Source organism: Malaclemys terrapin, chromosome 1 (assembly GCF_027887155.1).
Source record: "Malaclemys terrapin pileata isolate rMalTer1 chromosome 1, rMalTer1.hap1, whole genome shotgun sequence".
In the NCBI taxonomy this organism is placed as follows: domain Eukaryota; kingdom Metazoa; phylum Chordata; order Testudines; family Emydidae; genus Malaclemys; species Malaclemys terrapin.
Window position 1 is genome coordinate 65,032,503 of NC_071505.1, and position 13,876 is coordinate 65,046,378.

Genomic DNA, 13,876 nt, shown 5'->3' on the forward strand with positions numbered 1-13,876 from the left:
CAGTCCTGCAAAGACTTAAACCTTTAACTTTATACACTATGAGTAGTCCCATTAAACGTGTGTTTGTGCCTGCTAAAGATAAAATGGCAGGCTATCTTTCATTTAAGCCCCTGTTCTTGCATGCTCATAACATTTACCTTTTGGGGTTGAACTTGTCCATGTCCATGCTTGAGGTCTGCCTAAATGTACTTTGTTTGTTTAAATTTGAGCAAATTCTTTTCAGCGATTTGAGTTATGTAAGTATGAAAAGTAAACACCATTCTCATTGTTAAAAAAACAAAAACCCATACATCCACAAACAGAGCTACAGTAAAAATAATTGATGTTTAAAACCTGCAACTTGGTATGGACAAATCCTTCACTGAAGACTAAATTTGGTGGTAATCATTAGTTCTGTAAATGTCCAGGGCATTGTACAGCTGTAGATCAGGCCCCTGCCTGATGCATTTACAATGGAAAGACACAAGTGAAGGAGCGAGGAGAGAACAGAGTATTTGCTGTATCCCAACCCCAACTCTGCAATGACATGGAACAGGCATTCTCATAGGAAGACTTTAATACTGTTGTTTATTGGGAGATGCACTCACACTCCCCATAGCCTGCCCTGCGCCCGCTACCCTGAGGAGCCGCCGGGCCTGCCCTGTGCCTCCTATCCGGAGGAGCTCCCAGACTTGCCAAACGACCCCTGGCCGGACGAACCCATGGTCCAGGATCCCCCCGAGGCTGATGCCAGCACCCAGGTAGGCCCAGAGGGGGAGTGTGGAAGTAGCCCGGGGGCAGCCGACCCCAGTCTGGCTGCAGCACTGCCAGAGCCGATGTCAGTATGTTGCGGCCAGGATCCCCACTGACGAAACAGCGGGTCTTTTGCTGCTGCTAGGGCCCTGGGCTGGGACGCAGTGGAGAGGGAGGGCCTGCGTCCCCCCTGCCACCCAACCTGTGGGTGGCAGTCTCCCCCTCTCCCAGGCCTGTTGAGGCTCAGGCCTATTACTGTTGCTGAGCCCTGCCTGAGGGCCTGAGCTCTGCCTCAATGTTTGTTGTCCCGCCCTGACCTAGGGCCTGGGCTAAATACTTTGTTTACTGTTGCTCAACCCTGACTAAGGGTCTGAGCCCTGCCATAACGTTGGTGCCTACCCTGAGCCAGGGTTGGGCTTCCTGTATCTTTCAGGACTGCAAGGGCTGCCGGGCGAGACCCTGCAGCCAGACAAAGCACTCAAGCCCCAGCAGGTAGTGAGTCGGTGTGGCTCCCCGCCGCCCCAGAGCGGGTCGAGCCCTGGCAAACTCCTGTACAGACTGGAATACTTTTCCTTATGTATATCCCTATGTTTGTAATTTTTGGCTAAAAATTTAGCCTTTTTTAAAATTAATTCATACATCACGTCAGCAGGAATCCTGGGTTTTGTCCCTGACTGCCACTGACCTTTGGCATATCTCTTCATCTCTCAGTTGTCCTGTTTCTCCATCTATAAAATGGGGATAACATTTGCCCTGTGCCCCTTGATTTAAGTGGGAATTAGATGCCTAAATACCTTAGAGGATCTGGGCCTTTAAGCACTACCGATGAAAAGTTCTATATAAGTATTATATTCTGAAATCTCCTAAATTTTAGTTGCAGGGACTACAATTTACTTTAATTAGTAATATAAAGTTTTGCTGACAATTTTTAATCAGCAGAATGAACCAAACATAGTCATTCAAATAACTGGGTTATTACAAGAAAAAGACAACTTGATGCTTATGACTTCATCTTTAAAATGTTTTACAAATATTCTACAATTAAGGGACCGATCCTTCATTCCATCCACTGAAGTCAGTGTGAGTTTTAGTGTGCAACTTTTAAATGCACAACAAATGCACACTCTAACTGCTTTATTAAAATGTGACTTACATTTATCTAAGGCCCATTGTATTTTAACAGTGATCAATATAGCCCTGTAAAATACACATATTTTTCTGTAGGAGTAACAGCATTTCCAACCAAGTGTTCAAAAATCATAAGTCTGACCCCCAAAATCACAATAGTAGCTTTAAAATCATAAGATTTATTTAATGTTTTTATTTCTCATATGGTTTCTGAGCCTTTGGGTGCATTTGAATCATATTTTCATTTCAGGCTTTTTGCCACAACCATGAGGACTAGAAATGTACTATTTTTTTAAATAAAAAAAAATGAAAACTGAGGGCTTGTCTATACTTACGCGCTGGTTCGGCGGCAGGCAATCAAACTTCTGGGTTCGATTTATCGCGTCTTGTCTGGACGCGATAAATCGAACTCAGAAGTGCTCCCCGTCGACTCCAGTAATCCTGCTCGCTGCGAGGAGTACGCGGAGTCAACGGGGGAGCCTGCCTGCCGGGTCTGGACCGCGGTAAGTTTGAACTAAGGTACGTCGACTTCAGCTACGTTATTCACGTAGCTGAAGTTGCGTACCTTAGTTCGATTTGGGGGTTTAGTGTAGACCAAGCCGGAGATTCTCACCCAATCACATCTCTCCAGGAGCTAGGACTTTAAGAAAAATAGCAAATATTGAAAGATTTACAATAAAATTGCAAAAATTGGCAACAATGAAAATCCAACCCTCCATCTCTCCAGGCTGTTGTCAGCAGAGGGAGTATGTACAGCACAGGAAAGAGTCTCCCTGCTCTCACTTCCTTTGCCTGGGGCCACTGTAGCCCTCAGGAGCTGGAAGAAGCAATTACAGGGAAAGTCCTGCTCAGCCTCTGCATTCCTGGGATGGTGCATGTTCAGTGCATACAGAAAAATCCTCAAAGAATTTGGTGGCCCAACTCCAACAGATCTCTACTGAACATTTGTGAACTGAGACTTTTTTCAAAAACTCCTAATTTACCCAAATTTGACTGAATTATCCCAAGGCACCAGTGTGATTTCTTTTTCCTCTCCACCACCCCAATGTCCAGCCAAATTTCAAAGTCCCTGCTCCAGAAGCATTGAGGTGCTAGAGCTTCTCAGCATGGCAGTTGTAATAATATTTGTTAACATGGGCAAAATGGTGTATTTTCTGTTTCCCCCATTTTCATTCTTGGAAACAGCTGACCCATTTTAGCTGAAAATTCAAAACAAACAAAACTAAACTAAACAAAAAACAGTCTATGGCAGACACCCAGCATGGAAACTTTCAACCCAAGCATTTAAAGTTTAGCAAAGCTATGAACAAGTGAAAATGGGATCTTATAATGGAAAGTATCAGGCAACTTCAACTATATGCAGTGCTACCAACTCTGGCTATAAAATTGAAAAGGATTGAATTATTTCTTCAGAATTAAATACTTTTCTTGTTTTGGACCAAGTGTAATTTGCTTGATTTAGAGAGATGTCAGCCTTAAGATCTATTTCCTCAATATTTTCAACACCTTTTATAATGATTGTTAAAGTCTGAGGTTGAAAGAGCCTGACATAGGAAAGTCAAAGAACCTGCCAAGAAAAAATTAAGATAGCATCAAGATTTCTTTTAAAACATGCTTCAGAAATTGGGATATGCCAATTTTTTTTAAAGGCCTCTATCTTGTGACACCTTCCAATGAAAGTAAAATGGCAGTAGCATAAACCTATCTTTTGTAATTGCCCACTGCCCTGTTCTTGCCAGATTCTAGTTTTGCACCTTCTTCTGAAGTACCTTGTAGTCGTCACTGTCAGAGACCTGATACTGGATTAAATGGACCATTGGTCTGATCTAGAATGGCAATTCCTACATTTCTATTAGAAGAAAATTCTCTGCTTTGATTAAATAAAAAGCTGTCAAATCTGATTAAAAATCATTTTAAACTATTTTAATCAAGTATTTGTATTGTGCAATTCAGTTTATCAAACATTTAAAAAATGAAGATGTAAAACAGCGAAGTTTCTAGTTTCAGGGCTGCTTGAAAAAATTCTCCTAATTTCACGATTCAAGTGAGTGCGGGAGGAAGGCAGATTTCTTCACCCTGTAATGAATCTAGCTCATAGTAGGTCATAGTTCTATTGACAGTCATAAAAAAAAAAAATCAAAATATATAACTGAGGTAGAGCAGGAGGATGCAAACAGCATGGTGAAATAACATAGGTGTAATTACTTAACTTGATTGGAATAAAATCACATCTGATGTCATGCAGTTGTAACCTTTGTGTGGACTAGAGTTCAGTTCAGTTCCTGTCTCCAGTGCCTTAAAAACAAAAACAAAAAAAAACTCCCATAGAAAGTAGCTGGAGACCCATAGTTCAGTCTCTAAGGATTTTCAGCAAGGATTGCACAGGGTCAACCTCCCCACATTCAAATCCCAAAAGGAACTAAACAAATGAATTTAATTAAATAACTTTATAAAATTTTATGATAAACAAATAATCTAATTTTTACAGCATGACATGGCTATTTTATAATCCGCAGTTAATTACCTTCAGTTATACATAAAGAAAACAAATTAAAATCTGAACAGTCCAGTCCCCACAGAAATACAGTGAGAAGAAACTGAAAGTTCCCAAAAGCTTAGGTTTAGTTCATCTAAGTCTCAGTTAGTCTTTGATCACCAAATCTATACAGTTTGCTGAGTCTAAAACAACATCTTCCCTCCACTTGCTTGTAGGAATCTTCAGTTGGAATCCATGCAGACTCTTCCTCTGCTGAAATCACTGCTAGCCAGTCAGCTAACTGATTAACCAATCACTCTGTTAAGTGTATAGATTTAAAGAAAACCCTGTTACAAGAAAATACAAAACTGAGAATAGAAAATATAAATGACTTTCTCCATTACTACATTTAAAGAAAAGTTGGTGAGTCAGACTAGTTGAGACAATTTAACTAGAACAGTTTAGCTAAAATCAAAACATTCAAAGCCTACAATTAAAATAGAAGTTATTTTTCCCTCCCAATTTACCCTTGCTATAATTAGCATTTCCCATGCTTCCCTATTAGAGGGTTAACCGTATCAATAGCCTGCTACAAAATGCTTCAGAGTTAGGGACAACAGCGTGCTTTCTGCTCCTGGACTCCGCTTCTCCAAACTCACACAGGGCACATGGCCTTCTGCAAAGCAGCTGCCCTGACTGCTTGCCCTCATGGAGTCTGACTCCAGCAACAGGGAACCTATTGGAGCATACCCAAAACTACCACACCCAATTCCAGAAGCTTCTGCATGTGGAGTGCTTAATCTGCCCAGCAACAATTAGCTTCCTGGTCCTGTGGATCCCCCCCTTAGGCTGGGGGGGAGGGGAATCCTTTAGCAGTGAGCCTGCCCACTTCCTGACAGGGGCGGCTCTAGGCACCAGCAAAGCAAACACATGCTTGGGGCAGTCCATTTGCAGGGGCGGCAGGGATCCAGCATGGGAGCTGAGAACCAACAGGGGGCCCTGGGAGCTGTAGTTCCTTGGTTAGCTCTCTGTCTATAGAGCCAGGCCAGGAGCAGGGAAAGAGCTAAATTTCCCAGCATTCCCTTGGCCACTACCAACAGGAAAGGGGGAGGGAGTGAAGAAGCTGAGATCTCATGCTGCAGCCTGCTTTGAATGGAGAGCTGCACGATGAGTAGGGATAGCATATTTTAACATTCAAAAAATAGGACACTCCATGGGGAGGGAGGGTAGCCCCACCCTGCCACCATCCACTCCCTCCGACTGCCCCCCACAGAAACCCATCTAACCCCCCTTCTCCCTGCCCCTGACTGCCCCCCTGAACCTCCACCCCATCCAACCCCCCCTGCTCCCTTGACTGCCCCCCCCCCCCCCCGGAACCCCCTACCCCTTCTCCAACCCCCCCCTCCCCCACCATGCCACTCAGACCAGCGTGTCTGGCTTTGCGCAACGCCAGACACACTGCTGCATACGTGCTGCCGTGCTCCCCTGCGGAGCTACAGCCCCCCTCCCCTCCCCCGCATCTGCCTTCCAGATTTGAACACCTCAAAATTCAGGAGTGCTCAAGCTCAGTTTGGGCAGTTGTTACTTCATTTCTCCCAAATCAAATATACTGATTCACTGTAACTTGCTGTAGAAAAAGTAGGATAAAATTGAGCAAAAATGCTTCCCAGTGGTTATTAGGACTGGAATTGCTATTTTCAACAGCCATTGCCTTTTGTTTGTTTAAAAGGAAGACAGTGATATTGCATTGGCAAATTCCCCATAGAAAGAAAGAGTGGAAGAAAAGAATAATAAAGGCACCTCAACTTTTCCTCATTTATGTAGGACAGTCTTATAATATGCATCCAAATATCCTCCAATCACACAAGCTGAAAATTGTTCCACTTTACTGCAGTTCAGTAACCATACGGGAACCAATCCTGTCTGTGTTCTGTGCACATCTAAAATTCCTGCTGAATGACCTGCCCTGGGAGTGAGTTACCAGTGACCCAGGGCTGCGGCGGAAGGAGGAGGGGGGGGAGGGCGGAAGAGCCCAGGGCTGGGACGGCAGGAGGTTTGTGGGGGGCAATGGTGGGGGAGTAAGGGGGAGCCCAAGGTTGGGGCAGCAGGGGGGTGCAGGTGTGTGTGTGTGGGGGGAGAGCCCAGGGCTGGGACGGCAGGGGGGTGCGGTGAGGAGCCCAGGGCTGGGACGGGGGGCAACCAAAAATTTTTTTGTTTGGGGTGGCAAAAAACCTAGAGCCGGCCCTGCTTCCTGGATCCCAGTAGGAACAATGAGCTTCCAGGCCCTGTGGATCCTCCCCTTAGGCTGGGGGGAAGTCCTTTAGCAGTGGGTGGGCGGTCACTTTCTGGCTCCCAATAGGATCACTCTCCTGTAGCCATCTGGCCCAACCCTATCACAATATATATATATATATATATATATAAAAAATACATACACACACACAGTACGAAGGGAATAGTGAGTTTAAAAGAACTCTAATCAAAATCCTTAATTTTTCTGAAGAATAGCAGTTATATGGATCACATTAATATAGCGGCACTAATCACATGGTTTTTCTAAATATCATGATCAGTATTTCCATAACACTCTTCTCCCTTTGTTTTCCTTAATGCTATGTAACTCTGCAGTCTTGGTGTATGCCAAACTGCCACTGAATTCAATGAGACTTGCATGCATCTAAGAGTTGTATGATTGGGCCTTTTCACAAACAAAATATCAATTTTTAATACATATTTTTGATTAACAGTTTGTCCCATTACAAATAAACAAATGTTAAAGAATGTAAACAAACAAAAAACAATGAGCCAGACACAGCTCACTCTTACCTCCCCCCGACCCCAGTGGGTCTCTTAAAGAGATATCTCCCTGTTAGGCACATGTGTTACACAATCCCAGCCTTCTCACATTTTAAATTATGCAATCCCTTTCATTCACAACTGTGGTACAAGTCATTATTAAGGGCCAGATACTATCTCCATTGTAGTCAATAGATTTTATTGGGAACTGATTTCGGCATATCGCCAGCATTGTAACGGACAATGCATCCTTTATGAAAAAGGCATAAACAGAAAAATTCAGGTGGATACCATGTATCATTAACAATCATTTGGTAGCATTTGGTGTGTTAAGAGTCCACAGAAGGACAAATCTGAAGCCTCAGTGAAGACAGCATTTTAGTGTGGGTCTTGCAGGAAGGAAATATTTATGGACTGTGGAGCCCCAAAGAGAGAGCAAAACATGCTGTGATATAATAGAACAGGGTGGGCAAACTTTTTGGCCTGAGGGCCACATCTGGGTATAGAAATTGTATTGCGGGCCATGAATGCTCACAGAATTGGGGGTTGGGGAGCAGGGAGGGGTGAGGACTCTAACTGGGGGTGCAGGCTCTGGGGTGGGGCTGGGGATGAGGGGGTTAGGGTGTAGGTGGGTGCTCTGGATTGGGACCAAGGGGTTCAGAGGGTGGGAGCAGGGATTTGAGGTGGGGGAGGGTGCGGATTCAGGGGTGCAGTCTCCAGACGGCGCTTACCTCAAGCATCTCCCAGAAGCAGCGGCATGTCCCCACTCCTGCTCCTAAGTGGAGGCACGGCACCAGCCAGGTGGCTCTGTGCACTGCTCCATCCGCAGGCACCGCCCCTGCAGTTGCCATTAGCCATGGTTCCCAGCCAATGGGAGCTTCGGGGGCGGTGCTTGGGGCGGGGGCAGCATGAAGAGCTCCCTGGCCGCCCCTACACATAGGAGCCAGAGGGAAGACATGCCACTGTTTCCAGGAGCTGCGCAGAAAGCCCCTGACCCCGCTACCCGGCTGGAGCAGGACAAGCCCCCAACCCCGCTTCTTGGGGGGAGCTTGAGAGCCAGATTAAAAGTTCTGATGGGCCAGACACAGCCCGCAGGCCGGAGTTTGCCCACCCCTGTAATAGAGCATGCGTGTGGGTGACTATGTTGCCCTTTAGTGACTTATTGTAGCTTACAGAGATAATAAAAATCCTACTGCGATTGACAAGTATTGGATATTCTCCTTCACTAATAATTACTTATATTTCACCATAGGTGTACTTAGCACTTTGCAGACATATAGAAAAGATAGGTCCCTGCACATGAGGCCAAAGTCTACACTAAAAAATTAGAATGGCCCAGCTACATTGCTCAGGGGTTTGAAAAATCCACACCCCTGAACATGTAGTTAAGTTGACCAGTGTAGACAGTGCTAAGTCAATGGAAGCATTTTTCCGTCAACCTTTCTGCCTTTCAGGGAGGTGGATTAACTACAGCCATGGGAGAACCCCTCTCGTAACTGTAAGTGAGTGTCTAGACCAGTGGTTCCCAAACTTTAACAATCTGTGAACCCCTTTCACTAAAATGTTGTGTCTCACGAACCCCCTCTTAAAGATGAATATTTCCAGGAATTTTCTCCTTTACCTGAGTTTAAATTATAAAAGCAGTGATCTTGGAAATATAATTTGTTTTTATGACACGCTTATTACACACTATTTATTATTAATTATTATTTATCATTATAGTATTTTTACTACATTGTGAAAATGGCAACACTCTTCCAAGATCTTACTTTCGTAGCTTGTATCACTTTGAATGAGCCTGTTATAAAACAAGGCTATGTTTCATCAAGGAGTATCAGATGTGAAACAGCATGAAGGTATTTAAGAAGCCAACTCAGAGTTCCTCCTACACAAGCATTCAGGTCTTGAGCAGTCCAGGCAAACAACGCACGTTACAACAAAGCTTAAACTTGTTCTTCATAATAATTTTAAAAACAATATTAGCTGCCTATTTAATTTTAAAAACAGCAAAAAATATCCACCTCCCTTTCCATTTATTATAAAGAGTCTTGAAGTTTAAATCTCCTCAGTGTGATAGATATGCTTGTTCTGATCTGCTTAGCTCTTGGAAGTCCAGGGGCTCCAGGCTACTGGCCCCATGCTGCCCCGAGTTTCTAGGGACAGCTCTGTCCACCGTTAGGGAATTTTTTCCCGAGAACCCCCTGTAACATTTCGCGAACCCCCAGAGGTTCACGAACCCCAGTTTGGGAACCACTGGTCTAGACTAAAGCGCTACAACAGTGCAGCTGCAGCACTGCAAGTGAAGACCTAGCCTATGACTTATTGGATGATTATGCTTTCACTACAGCAAATGAAGAGCCACTTACAAAGCTCACCTTGAATTTGAAAATTTCCTCTATCTTGCAATCTTAGGTACAGGACTGTCATGTGATGCATCTCCTGCACTGATCAAAAACAAGTGAGGAAAAAAAAGTGCAATGACTCATAATGAAGAATTCAAATATTTTCAGTAAAACAAATGATAAACTGTAACAACATTGCACTCCAAGATAGTGAGGGACAGGCTGTGGGAGAAGATAGTTTTTCCCAATCTGGGGTCCAATATTTGAAGGATGTCTTTGTACCACCTTTAGCAGTAAAACTTTCAAATGGATTCATATAACTGATGATATTACAATTGGAAATAAAGCTGTATGCTCACAGGCTGCAACTTTCAAGTTCTGTGCATCTGCATGTTACATCAAAGACATGACAATTGGAGTTTTGGAGCAATGAAGAGTTGTGACACAGCTTTCCTAAACTTATAGCTCTTTCAAAGTATGTCTGTGGGTATATCTTCACTGCAAATTAACTTGGACTCTGATTCAGGCATTGCCCCAGCTCCTTTCTTGTATGCACATAAATCCCTCTCACCTGAGTTTAGTGGCGCTTTCAACCCCAGGCTAATTGGCTCGTCTGGGGCTGTAGGCTACAACTTGAGTAAGGCTTTCACTCAGGGAAGTAACCTGCCATTTTGCAGTGAGGACATAGGCTAAATCACTCAAGTGCTGATAGTCCTCCAAGGCCTTCCCACAGTTCCCCCTGGATGCCCAGAAGAACTGACAAGTTCACCAACAATTCACTGGGAAAGAATTTTAGAAGCTCAGCTTACTGCAGCACAAAGTTTCATGGGATATGCCCAAGGCCAGTTCCAGCTTTTTTGCTGCCCCAAGCGGTGAAGAAAAAAAAAAAAAAAACCCCGATTGAAGGACCCGCCGCCAAAGACTGAAGAGGAGCGATTGAGCTGCCGCCGAATTGCCGCTGCAGACCCAGACGTGCCACCCCTTTCTATTGGCCGCCCCTGGCACCTGCTTTCTTCGCTGGTGCCGGCCCTGGATATGTCCTTATTATTCCTAGTGATGTAGGTGGATACGTACAGCACCAGTGAGAACACAGTAACTCTAGTGTGGCTTTGTGGTGTGTCTGCTCACGCATGGGCTGGGCTAACCCAGGTGCTCAGACCTGGGTGATCAATGCAGAGTTAACTCAATGAAGTCAGACCCAACTGAAGAAGAAGGCCATGGTGGTTAAAAAACTGACCTGGTTTAGAGGGAAGAAGGCAGCTATAAAAATTAAATATATATAATGTGTGTGTATAAACAAATGGAAGAAAGGGAAAGTTCATAGAAATTAGAAGTTATGAACTATAGAAAATTTATAAATGAATCAAAGGGAAACAAGGAGGAATCTATGGCCAGCAGAGTTAAGGACAATAAGAAGGATTTTTAAAAATAGATTAGGAAGAAAAAGAATGCTGACAATGGTATTGGTCCATTATTAGATGGAAATGGCAGAGTTATCAGTAATGATGCAGAAAAGGCAGACGTGTTCAATATACATTTCTGTTCTGTATTTGGGAAAAAACAGATGATATAGTCTAATTAAATGGTGGTGATAACACTCTTTCCATTCCACTCATATCTCTGGAGGATGTTAAACAGAAGCTATTAAAGTTAGACATTTTAAAACCAGCAGGTCCAGATAACTTTAATCCAAGAGTTTTAAAAGAGCTGGCTGAGGCGCTCACAGGACCATTAATATTGATTTTTTTTTTCAATAAGTCTTGAAGCTCTTAAGCAGTCTCAGAAGACTGGAAGAAAGCTAATGTAGTGCCATTTTTTTAGAAAGGGAAAACAGGATGACCCAAGTAACTATAACCCTGTCAGCCTGACATCAGTTCTGGGCAAGATAATGGAGTGGCTGATACAGGACTTGATTGATAAAGTATTAAAGAAGGGTAATGTAATTAATGCAAATCAACATTGGTTTATGGAAAATAGATCCTGTCGAACTAGCTTAATATTTTTTTTTTTGGTGAGATTATAAATTTGGTTGATAAAGGTAATAGTGTTGACATTAAAGACTTCTATAAGGTGTTTGACTTGGTACCACATGACATCTCAGTTAAAAAACTAGAACAATATAAAATTAACATGGCACATGGTAAATGGATTAAAAACTGACTAACTGATAGGTCTCAAAATGTAATTGTGAATGGGTAATCGACATTGAATGGGTGTGTTTCCAGTTGGGTCTGTCTGTTATAGCTGTCCCCCTGCTGCATTCCTTTTCCCCCTCTCCTTTCTGTTTGTCCTGTGTGGCCACCCCTCCCAGCCATTGTGCTAACTAAAGTCACAGCCCTATTCATAGGAATGGCTTGTACAGACTAACTGGAGCCATTGCTCTGCCTAGGGAGGGGGCTTCTTGCTTCTTTGTTTGGTTCCTTTGTTCAGACCCGGGCTCGGTGTGGGGGGCGCTGCCCAGAAATGCAAGACCTGAAGTGGCCAACTAATTAAGCATATGAGTCCTACCTGTGGCTCAGAACATGCCCAGGCATGCCTATGCTTACCTGCAGCCTTTCCCTGCCTTCTCTCCTCCCCTGTATCAAGAGGAGCCAATCAAAAGTACTGGTGGGAAACTGCCTGAGTTTGCCTTTAAAGCCGGACATTTTCTGATCAGACCTCGGAGAAGGTCCTTGCTTTGCCACCTGGTCTGATTATCTGGGGTCTTTGGGGGGCCCTCTCCCTGCTCTCGTTTGTTTTTGAGCGTACCCCTGTTTTTAAACTCCCCTCCCACGAACAACAAATTTGTGCCTGGAACTCTCCTGATTATTGTAAACAAATCGAGTCCTCTCTCCATCCTCCGATGCTACTGCCGTTCCTGTCTCTGTGCTTGCTGCTGTCCTAGGGATTGGTAAGAACTCCCTCTTGCAAACTCCCCCTGTCCTAGCTGCTGGCCTTGTTTCCCCAGCAGACAGACCCAAGCTAACTCCTTGGTCTGTATCTGTAATCTGTTTCTTGCTCCGCAGCGCCTTTGCTGCTGGAAATAAGCCTGTGCCGCTGCTAGGCTGTGCCTTCCTGGACTGTATCCTGGGCTGCCGGCTTGCAGCCACCCCACTGCTGCAGCCACCACGAGTTAACACCCCCCCCCCCCGGGGCTGTACCCTGGGCACACACCACTCTGCCCTCCGGAACTGCTCCCCCTCCCGATCAAAGAGGCGGCATAGTGTAAGGTGCACCTATTAGAATCAGGTTCTTAGTCTGGATAAGTTGTAATTTCATTTTGCATCACTGTGGTTAAGTTAGGTTTAAAGAATTGTTTGTATTGTGCTCTGTAAGTTAGGTTTAAAAAAAATTGTTGCATTGTGTTCTGTTACTTGCTAATTTGTGTAGTCTTGGTTAAGTTAGATCATAAATAAGATTTTACTGTGTTCTGTATAATTGTGGTTAAGTCTGTCTTCCCGCTGCCCTAACCTCCCGCCCCGAGCTTGCCCGTGTCTCCCCCCGAGCTCCCCAGTCACTCGTTGCAGTCTCTCTGCTGTTTAAACTTGCAGCCTGTCTGCTCTCTGTGTCCCCCTGAATTTAAATCTCCCTCCGCAGCGCCTCTGCCTTTGGTCTCTGTTCCACCACGTGCTCCTCTTTTCCCCCATCCCCCAACCTCACTCCTCTACCACTGCCTTTCTCTCTCTCTCTCTTTTAATCCCTTCCCCCACGTGCTCACCCCGCTCCTGCTGCTGTCAAACCTCAATTGTATTACTGAAGTCTAGCATAAAACTCCATTGGTTACCCTTTTTCTCTCTAACACACCTCACATTTTACATTTACACCACTGTGACATATTTTTACCTAGAGTTGTTGGTTATTTAACACATTTTACCCATAACTGTTAGTTGGTTATATGCTGCTGTGACACACCTTTTACATAGGAACTGTTAGCTACCTGTTACATTTATACTTCAGTGTTAATTGGTTACCAACTGTATTGGACCCCAATGTATTGGACCCCACTATTGAAACCCCCTATCCTATTTACAAAAAGAAACCCCTCCCCAATTGTCTACCTTAACAAACCCCGTACCCCTCACTATTGAATTTTCCCTGTTTTTTGCATTTTCTTAATAAAGTTTATTTTGCACCCCACCAGTGCAGTAGTTGTCCCCCAAGATCCCCTACCTGCTGGCAGGGTCAGGGTCCTGCAGGGATTGGTTCTTGGCCCTATGCTATTTAGCATTTTTATCAATGACCTGGAAGAAATCATCACTAGTACAAAGAAGAACAGGAGTACTTGTGGCACCTTAGAGACTAACAAATTTATTAGAGCATAAGCTTTCGTGGACTACAGCCCACTTCTTCGGATGCATATAGAATGGAACATATATTGAGGAGATATATATACACACATACAGAGAGCATAAACAGGTGGGAG